Genomic DNA, 7,500 nt, shown 5'->3' with positions numbered 1-7,500 from the left:
CGATATTTGGCGACGCAAAAATGAGCGATTTCCCAGCTCGAGAGAATTCGGCGCGAGAGAAACGATGCCCCGTAACGCACATGAGAGCAATCCGGGCCAATTTCTCCCGTTTGATGGGGTCTATGTGTAAAAATTTTGACTTTTTTGAGTGCACGTGCAAATCTGCTGGAAAAGCCTGTGGAAGTTTCACGGCGTTCGTACGATATTTGGCGACGCAAAAATGAGCGATTTCCCAGCTCGATGGAATTCGGCGCGAGAGAAACGATGCCCCGTAACGCACATGAGAGCAATCCCGGCCAATTTCTCCCGTTTGATGGGGTCTATGTGTAAAAATTTTGACTTTTTTGAGTGCACGTGCAAATCTGCTGAAAAAGCCTGTGGAAGTTTCACGGCGTTCGTACGATATTTGGCGACGCAAAAATGAGCGATTTCCCAGCTCGATGGAATTCGGAGCGAGAGAAACGATGCCCCGTAACGCACATGAGAGCAATCCCGGCCAATTTCTCCCGTTTGATGGGGTCTATGTGTACAAATTTTGACTTTTTTGAGTGCACGTGCAAATCTGCTGAAAAAGCCTGTGGAAGTTTCACGGCGTTCGTACGATATTTGGCGACGCAAAAATGAGCGATTTCCCAGCTCGAGAGAATTCGGCGCGAGAGAAACGATGCCCCGTAACGCACATGAGAGCAATCCGGGCCAATTTCTCCCGTTTGATGGGGTCTATGTGTAAAAATTTTGACTTTTTTGAGTGCAGGTGCAAATCTGCTGGAAAAGCCTGTGGAAGTTTCACGGCGTTCGTACGATATTTGGCGACGCAAAAATGAGCGATTTCCAAGCTCGATGGAATTCGGAGCGAGAGAAACGATGCCCCGTAACGCACATGAGAGCAATCCGGGCCAATTTCTCCCGTTTGATGGGGTCTATGTGTAAAAATTTTGACTTTTTTGAGTGCACGTGCAAATCTGCTGAAAAAGCCTGTGGAAGTTTCACGGCGTTCGTACGATATTTGGCGACGCAAAAATGAGCGATTTCCCAGCTCGATGGAATTCGGCGCGAGAGAAACGATGCCCCGTAACGCACATGAGAGCAATCCCGGCCAATTTCTCCCGTTTGATGGGGTCTATGTGTAAAAATTTTGACTTTTTTGAGTGCACGTGCAAATCTGCTGAAAAAGCCTGTGGAAGTTTCACGGCGTTCGTACGATATTTGGCGACGCAAAAATGAGCGATTTCCCAGCTCGATGGAATTCGGCGCGAGAGAAACGATGCCCCGTAACGCACATGAGAGCAATCCCGGCCAATTTCTCCCGTTTGATGGGGTCTATGTGTACAAATTTTGACTTTTTTGAGTGCACGTGCAAATCTGCTGAAAAAGCCTGTGGAAGTTTCACGGCGTTCGTACGATATTTGGCGACGCAAAAATGAGCGATTTCCCAGCTCGATGGAATTCGGAGCGAGAGAAACGATGCCCCGTAACGCACATGAGAGCAATCCCGGCCAATTTCTCCCGTTTGATGGGGTCTATGTGTACAAATTTTGACTTTTTTGAGTGCACGTGCCAATCTGCTGGAAAAGCCTGTGGAAGTTTCACGGCGTTCGTACGATATTTGGCGACGCAAAAATGAGCGATTTCCCAGCTCGATGGAATTCGGCGCGACAGAAACGATGCCCCGTAACGCACATGAGAGCAATCCGGGCCAATTTCTCCCGTTTGATGGGGTCTATGTGTAAAAATTTTGACTTTTTTGAGTGCAGGTGCAAATCTGCTGGAAAAGCCTGTGGAAGTTTCACGGCGTTCGTACGATATTTGGCGACGCAAAAATGAGCGATTTCCAAGCTCGATGGAATTCGGAGCGAGAGAAACGATGCCCCGTAACGCACATGAGAGCAATCCGGGCCAATTTCTCCCGTTTGATGGGGTCTATGTGTAAAAATTTTGACTTTTTTGAGTGCAGGTGCAAATCTGCTGAAAAAGCCTGTGGAAGTTTCACGGCGTTCGTACGATATTTGGCGACGCAAAAATGAGCGATTTCCCAGCTCGAGAGAATTCGGCGCGAGAGAAACGATGCCCCGTAACGCACATGAGAGCAATCCGGGCCAATTTCTCCCGTTTGATGGGGTCTATGTGTAAAAATTTTGACTTTTTTGAGTGCACGTGCAAATCTGCTGGAAAAGCCTGTGGAAGTTTCACGGCGTTCGTACGATATTTGGCGACGCAAAAATGAGCGATTTCCCAGCTCGATGGAATTCGGCGCGAGAGAAACGATGCCCCGTAACGCACATGAGAGCAATCCCGGCCAATTTCTCCCGTTTGATGGGGTCTATGTGTAAAAATTTTGACTTTTTTGAGTGCACGTGCAAATCTGCTGAAAAAGCCTGTGGAAGTTTCACGGCGTTCGTACGATATTTGGCGACGCAAAAATGAGCGATTTCCCAGCTCGATGGAATTCGGAGCGAGAGAAACGATGCCCCGTAACGCACATGAGAGCAATCCCGGCCAATTTCTCCCGTTTGATGGGGTCTATGTGTACAAATTTTGACTTTTTTGAGTGCAGGTGCAAATCTGCTGAAAAAGCCTGTGGAAGTTTCACGGCGTTCGTACGATATTTGGCGACGCAAAAATGAGCGATTTCCCAGCTCGATGGAATTCGGCGCGACAGAAACGATGCCCCGTAACGCACATGAGAGCAATCCGGGCCAATTTCTCCCGTTTGATGGGGTCTATGTGTAAAAATTTTGACTTTTTTGAGTGCAGGTGCAAATCTGCTGGAAAAGCCTGTGGAAGTTTCACGGCGTTCGTACGATATTTGGCGACGCAAAAATGAGCGATTTCCAAGCTCGATGGAATTCGGAGCGAGAGAAACGATGCCCCGTAACGCACATGAGAGCAATCCGGGCCAATTTCTCCCGTTTGATGGGGTCTATGTGTAAAAATTTTGACTTTTTTGAGTGCAGGTGCAAATCTGCTGAAAAAGCCTGTGGAAGTTTCACGGCGTTCGTACGATATTTGGCGACGCAAAAATGAGCGATTTCCCAGCTCGAGAGAATTCGGCGCGAGAGAAACGATGCCCCGTAACGCACATGAGAGCAATCCGGGCCAATTTCTCCCGTTTGATGGGGTCTATGTGTAAAAATTTTGACTTTTTTGAGTGCACGTGCAAATCTGCTGGAAAAGCCTGTGGAAGTTTCACGGCGTTCGTACGATATTTGGCGACGCAAAAATGAGCGATTTCCCAGCTCGATGGAATTCGGCGCGAGAGAAACGATGCCCCGTAACGCACATGAGAGCAATCCCGGCCAATTTCTCCCGTTTGATGGGGTCTATGTGTAAAAATTTTGACTTTTTTGAGTGCACGTGCAAATCTGCTGAAAAAGCCTGTGGAAGTTTCACGGCGTTCGTACGATATTTGGCGACGCAAAAATGAGCGATTTCCCAGCTCGATGGAATTCGGAGCGAGAGAAACGATGCCCCGTAACGCACATGAGAGCAATCCCGGCCAATTTCTCCCGTTTGATGGGGTCTATGTGTACAAATTTTGACTTTTTTGAGTGCAGGTGCAAATCTGCTGAAAAAGCCTGTGGAAGTTTCACGGCGTTCGTACGATATTTGGCGACGCAAAAATGAGCGATTTCCCAGCTCGAGAGAATTCGGCGCGAGAGAAACGATGCCCCGTAACGCACATGAGAGCAATCCGGGCCAATTTCTCCCGTTTGATGGGGTCTATGTGTAAAAATTTTGACTTTTTTGAGTGCAGGTGCAAATCTGCTGGAAAAGCCTGTGGAAGTTTCACGGCGTTCGTACGATATTTGGCGACGCAAAAATGAGCGATTTCCAAGCTCGATGGAATTCGGAGCGAGAGAAACGATGCCCCGTAACGCACATGAGAGCAATCCGGGCCAATTTCTCCCGTTTGATGGGGTCTATGTGTAAAAATTTTGACTTTTTTGAGTGCACGTGCAAATCTGCTGAAAAAGCCTGTGGAAGTTTCACGGCGTTCGTACGATATTTGGCGACGCAAAAATGAGCGATTTCCCAGCTCGATGGAATTCGGCGCGAGAGAAACGATGCCCCGTAACGCACATGAGAGCAATCCCGGCCAATTTCTCCCGTTTGATGGGGTCTATGTGTAAAAATTTTGACTTTTTTGAGTGCACGTGCAAATCTGCTGAAAAAGCCTGTGGAAGTTTCACGGCGTTCGTACGATATTTGGCGACGCAAAAATGAGCGATTTCCCAGCTCGATGGAATTCGGAGCGAGAGAAACGATGCCCCGTAACGCACATGAGAGCAATCCCGGCCAATTTCTCCCGTTTGATGGGGTCTATGTGTACAAATTTTGACTTTTTTGAGTGCACGTGCCAATCTGCTGGAAAAGCCTGTGGAAGTTTCACGGCGTTCGTACGATATTTGGCGACGCAAAAATGAGCGATTTCCCAGCTCGATGGAATTCGGCGCGACAGAAACGATGCCCCGTAACGCACATGAGAGCAATCCGGGCCAATTTCTCCCGTTTGATGGGGTCTATGTGTAAAAATTTTGACTTTTTTGAGTGCAGGTGCAAATCTGCTGGAAAAGCCTGTGGAAGTTTCACGGCGTTCGTACGATATTTGGCGACGCAAAAATGAGCGATTTCCAAGCTCGATGGAATTCGGAGCGAGAGAAACGATGCCCCGTAACGCACATGAGAGCAATCCCGGCCAATTTCTCCCGTTTGATGGGGTCTATGTGTACAAATTTTGACTTTTTTGAGTGCACGTGCAAATCTGCTGAAAAAGCCTGTGGAAGTTTCACGGCGTTCGTACGATATTTGGCGACGCAAAAATGAGCGATTTCCCAGCTCGATGGAATTCGGAGCGAGAGAAACGATGCCCCGTAACGCACATGAGAGCAATCCCGGCCAATTTCTCCCGTTTGATGGGGTCTATGTGTAAAAATTTTGACTTTTTTGAGTGCAGGTGCAAATCTGCTGGAAAAGCCTGTGGAAGTTTCACGGCGTTCGTACGATATTTGGCGACGCAAAAATGAGCGATTTCCAAGCTCGATGGAATTCGGAGCGAGAGAAACGATGCCCCGTAACGCACATGAGAGCAATCCGGGCCAATTTCTCCCGTTTGATGGGGTCTATGTGTAAAAATTTTGACTTTTTTGAGTGCAGGTGCAAATCTGCTGAAAAAGCCTGTGGAAGTTTCACGGCGTTCGTACGATATTTGGCGACGCAAAAATGAGCGATTTCCCAGCTCGAGAGAATTCGGCGCGAGAGAAACGATGCCCCGTAACGCACATGAGAGCAATCCGGGCCAATTTCTCCCGTTTGATGGGGTCTATGTGTAAAAATTTTGACTTTTTTGAGTGCACGTGCAAATCTGCTGGAAAAGCCTGTGGAAGTTTCACGGCGTTCGTACGATATTTGGCGACGCAAAAATGAGCGATTTCCCAGCTCGATGGAATTCGGCGCGAGAGAAACGATGCCCCGTAACGCACATGAGAGCAATCCCGGCCAATTTCTCCCGTTTGATGGGGTCTATGTGTAAAAATTTTGACTTTTTTGAGTGCACGTGCAAATCTGCTGAAAAAGCCTGTGGAAGTTTCACGGCGTTCGTACGATATTTGGCGACGCAAAAATGAGCGATTTCCCAGCTCGATGGAATTCGGAGCGAGAGAAACGATGCCCCGTAACGCACATGAGAGCAATCCCGGCCAATTTCTCCCGTTTGATGGGGTCTATGTGTACAAATTTTGACTTTTTTGAGTGCACGTGCAAATCTGCTGAAAAAGCCTGTGGAAGTTTCACGGCGTTCGTACGATATTTGGCGACGCAAAAATGAGCGATTTCCCAGCTCGATGGAATTCGGCGCGAGAGAAACGATGCCCCGTAACGCACATGAGAGCAATCCCGGCCAATTTCTCCCGTTTGATGGGGTCTATGTGTAAAAATTTTGACTTTTTTGAGTGCACGTGCAAATCTGCTGAAAAAGCCTGTGGAAGTTTCACGGCGTTCGTACGATATTTGGCGACGCAAAAATGAGCGATTTCCCAGCTCGATGGAATTCGGCGCGACAGAAACGATGCCCCGTAACGCACATGAGAGCAATCCGGGCCAATTTCTCCCGTTTGATGGGGTCTATGTGTAAAAATTTTGACTTTTTTGAGTGCACGTGCAAATCTGCTGAAAAAGCCTGTGGAAGTTTCACGGCGTTCGTACGATATTTGGCGACGCAAAAATGAGCGATTTCCCAGCTCGAGAGAATTCGGCGCGAGAGAAACGATGCCCCGTAACGCACATGAGAGCAATCCGGGCCAATTTCTCCCGTTTGATGGGGTCTATGTGTACAAATTTTGACTTTTTTGAGTGCACGTGCAAATCTGCTGAAAAAGCCTGTGGAAGTTTCACGGCGTTCGTACGATATTTGGCGACGCAAAAATGAGCGATTTCCCAGCTCGATGGAATTCGGCGCGACAGAAACGATGCCCCGTAACGCACATGAGAGCAATCCGGGCCAATTTCTCCCGTTTGATGGGGTCTATGTGTAAAAATTTTGACTTTTTTGAGTGCACGTGCAAATCTGCTGAAAAAGCCTGTGGAAGTTTCACGGCGTTCGTACGATATTTGGCGACGCAAAAATGAGCGATTTCCCAGCTCGAGAGAATTCGGCGCGAGAGAAACGATGCCCCGTAACGCACATGAGAGCAATCCGGGCCAATTTCTCCCGTTTGATGGGGTCTATGTGTAAAAATTTTGACTTTTTTGAGTGCAGGTGCAAATCTGCTGAAAAAGCCTGTGGAAGTTTCACGGCGTTCGTACGATATTTGGCGACGCAAAAATGAGCGATTTCCCAGCTCGATGGAATTCGGCGCGAGAGAAACGATGCCCCGTAACGCACATGAGAGCAATCCGGGCCAATTTCTCCCGTTTGATGGGGTCTATGTGTAAAAATTTTGACTTTTTTGAGTGCACGTGCAAATCTGCTGAAAAAGCCTGTGGAAGTTTCACGGCGTTCGTACGATATTTGGCGACGCAAAAATGAGCGATTTCCCAGCTCGAGAGAATTCGGCGCGAGAGAAACGATGCCCCGTAACGCACATGAGAGCAATCCGGGCCAATTTCTCCCGTTTGATGGGGTCTATGTGTAAAAATTTTGACTTTTTTGAGTGCAGGTGCAAATCTGCTGGAAAAGCCTGTGGAAGTTTCATCCGACGAAAAAAGCACGTTCTCGAGAAAGCAGGAGAGCTAAGTCATTCACAAATTAGCTGGATTTGGCTTGTGGTTCGTTTCCCAAGTAACAGAGCGGCATCAACCTTTAAGTGCACGCCAGTACATCCCCGTGGGATACAGGGGGTCTCGGCGGACTTTGCTCGGGGGAAAAACGTCGAGGTGAGCCGCCTGGCCATGCTGTTCATGGGTCTCTCCTTTTTAAGTTTCGCCTGCCAATTTATTTTCTCTAGCGGTTTTATACACTAGCACTCGATGTTTTGGGAAAGGAATACAATTGTTCAAAAAACG

Source organism: Lampetra fluviatilis, unplaced genomic scaffold, assembly GCF_964198595.1.
Source record: "Lampetra fluviatilis unplaced genomic scaffold, kcLamFluv1.1 SCAFFOLD_371, whole genome shotgun sequence".
NCBI lineage: Eukaryota > Metazoa > Chordata > Hyperoartia > Petromyzontiformes > Petromyzontidae > Lampetra > Lampetra fluviatilis.
The sequence above is the reverse complement of the archived record's forward strand: the minus strand, read 5'-3'. Positions refer to the sequence as shown.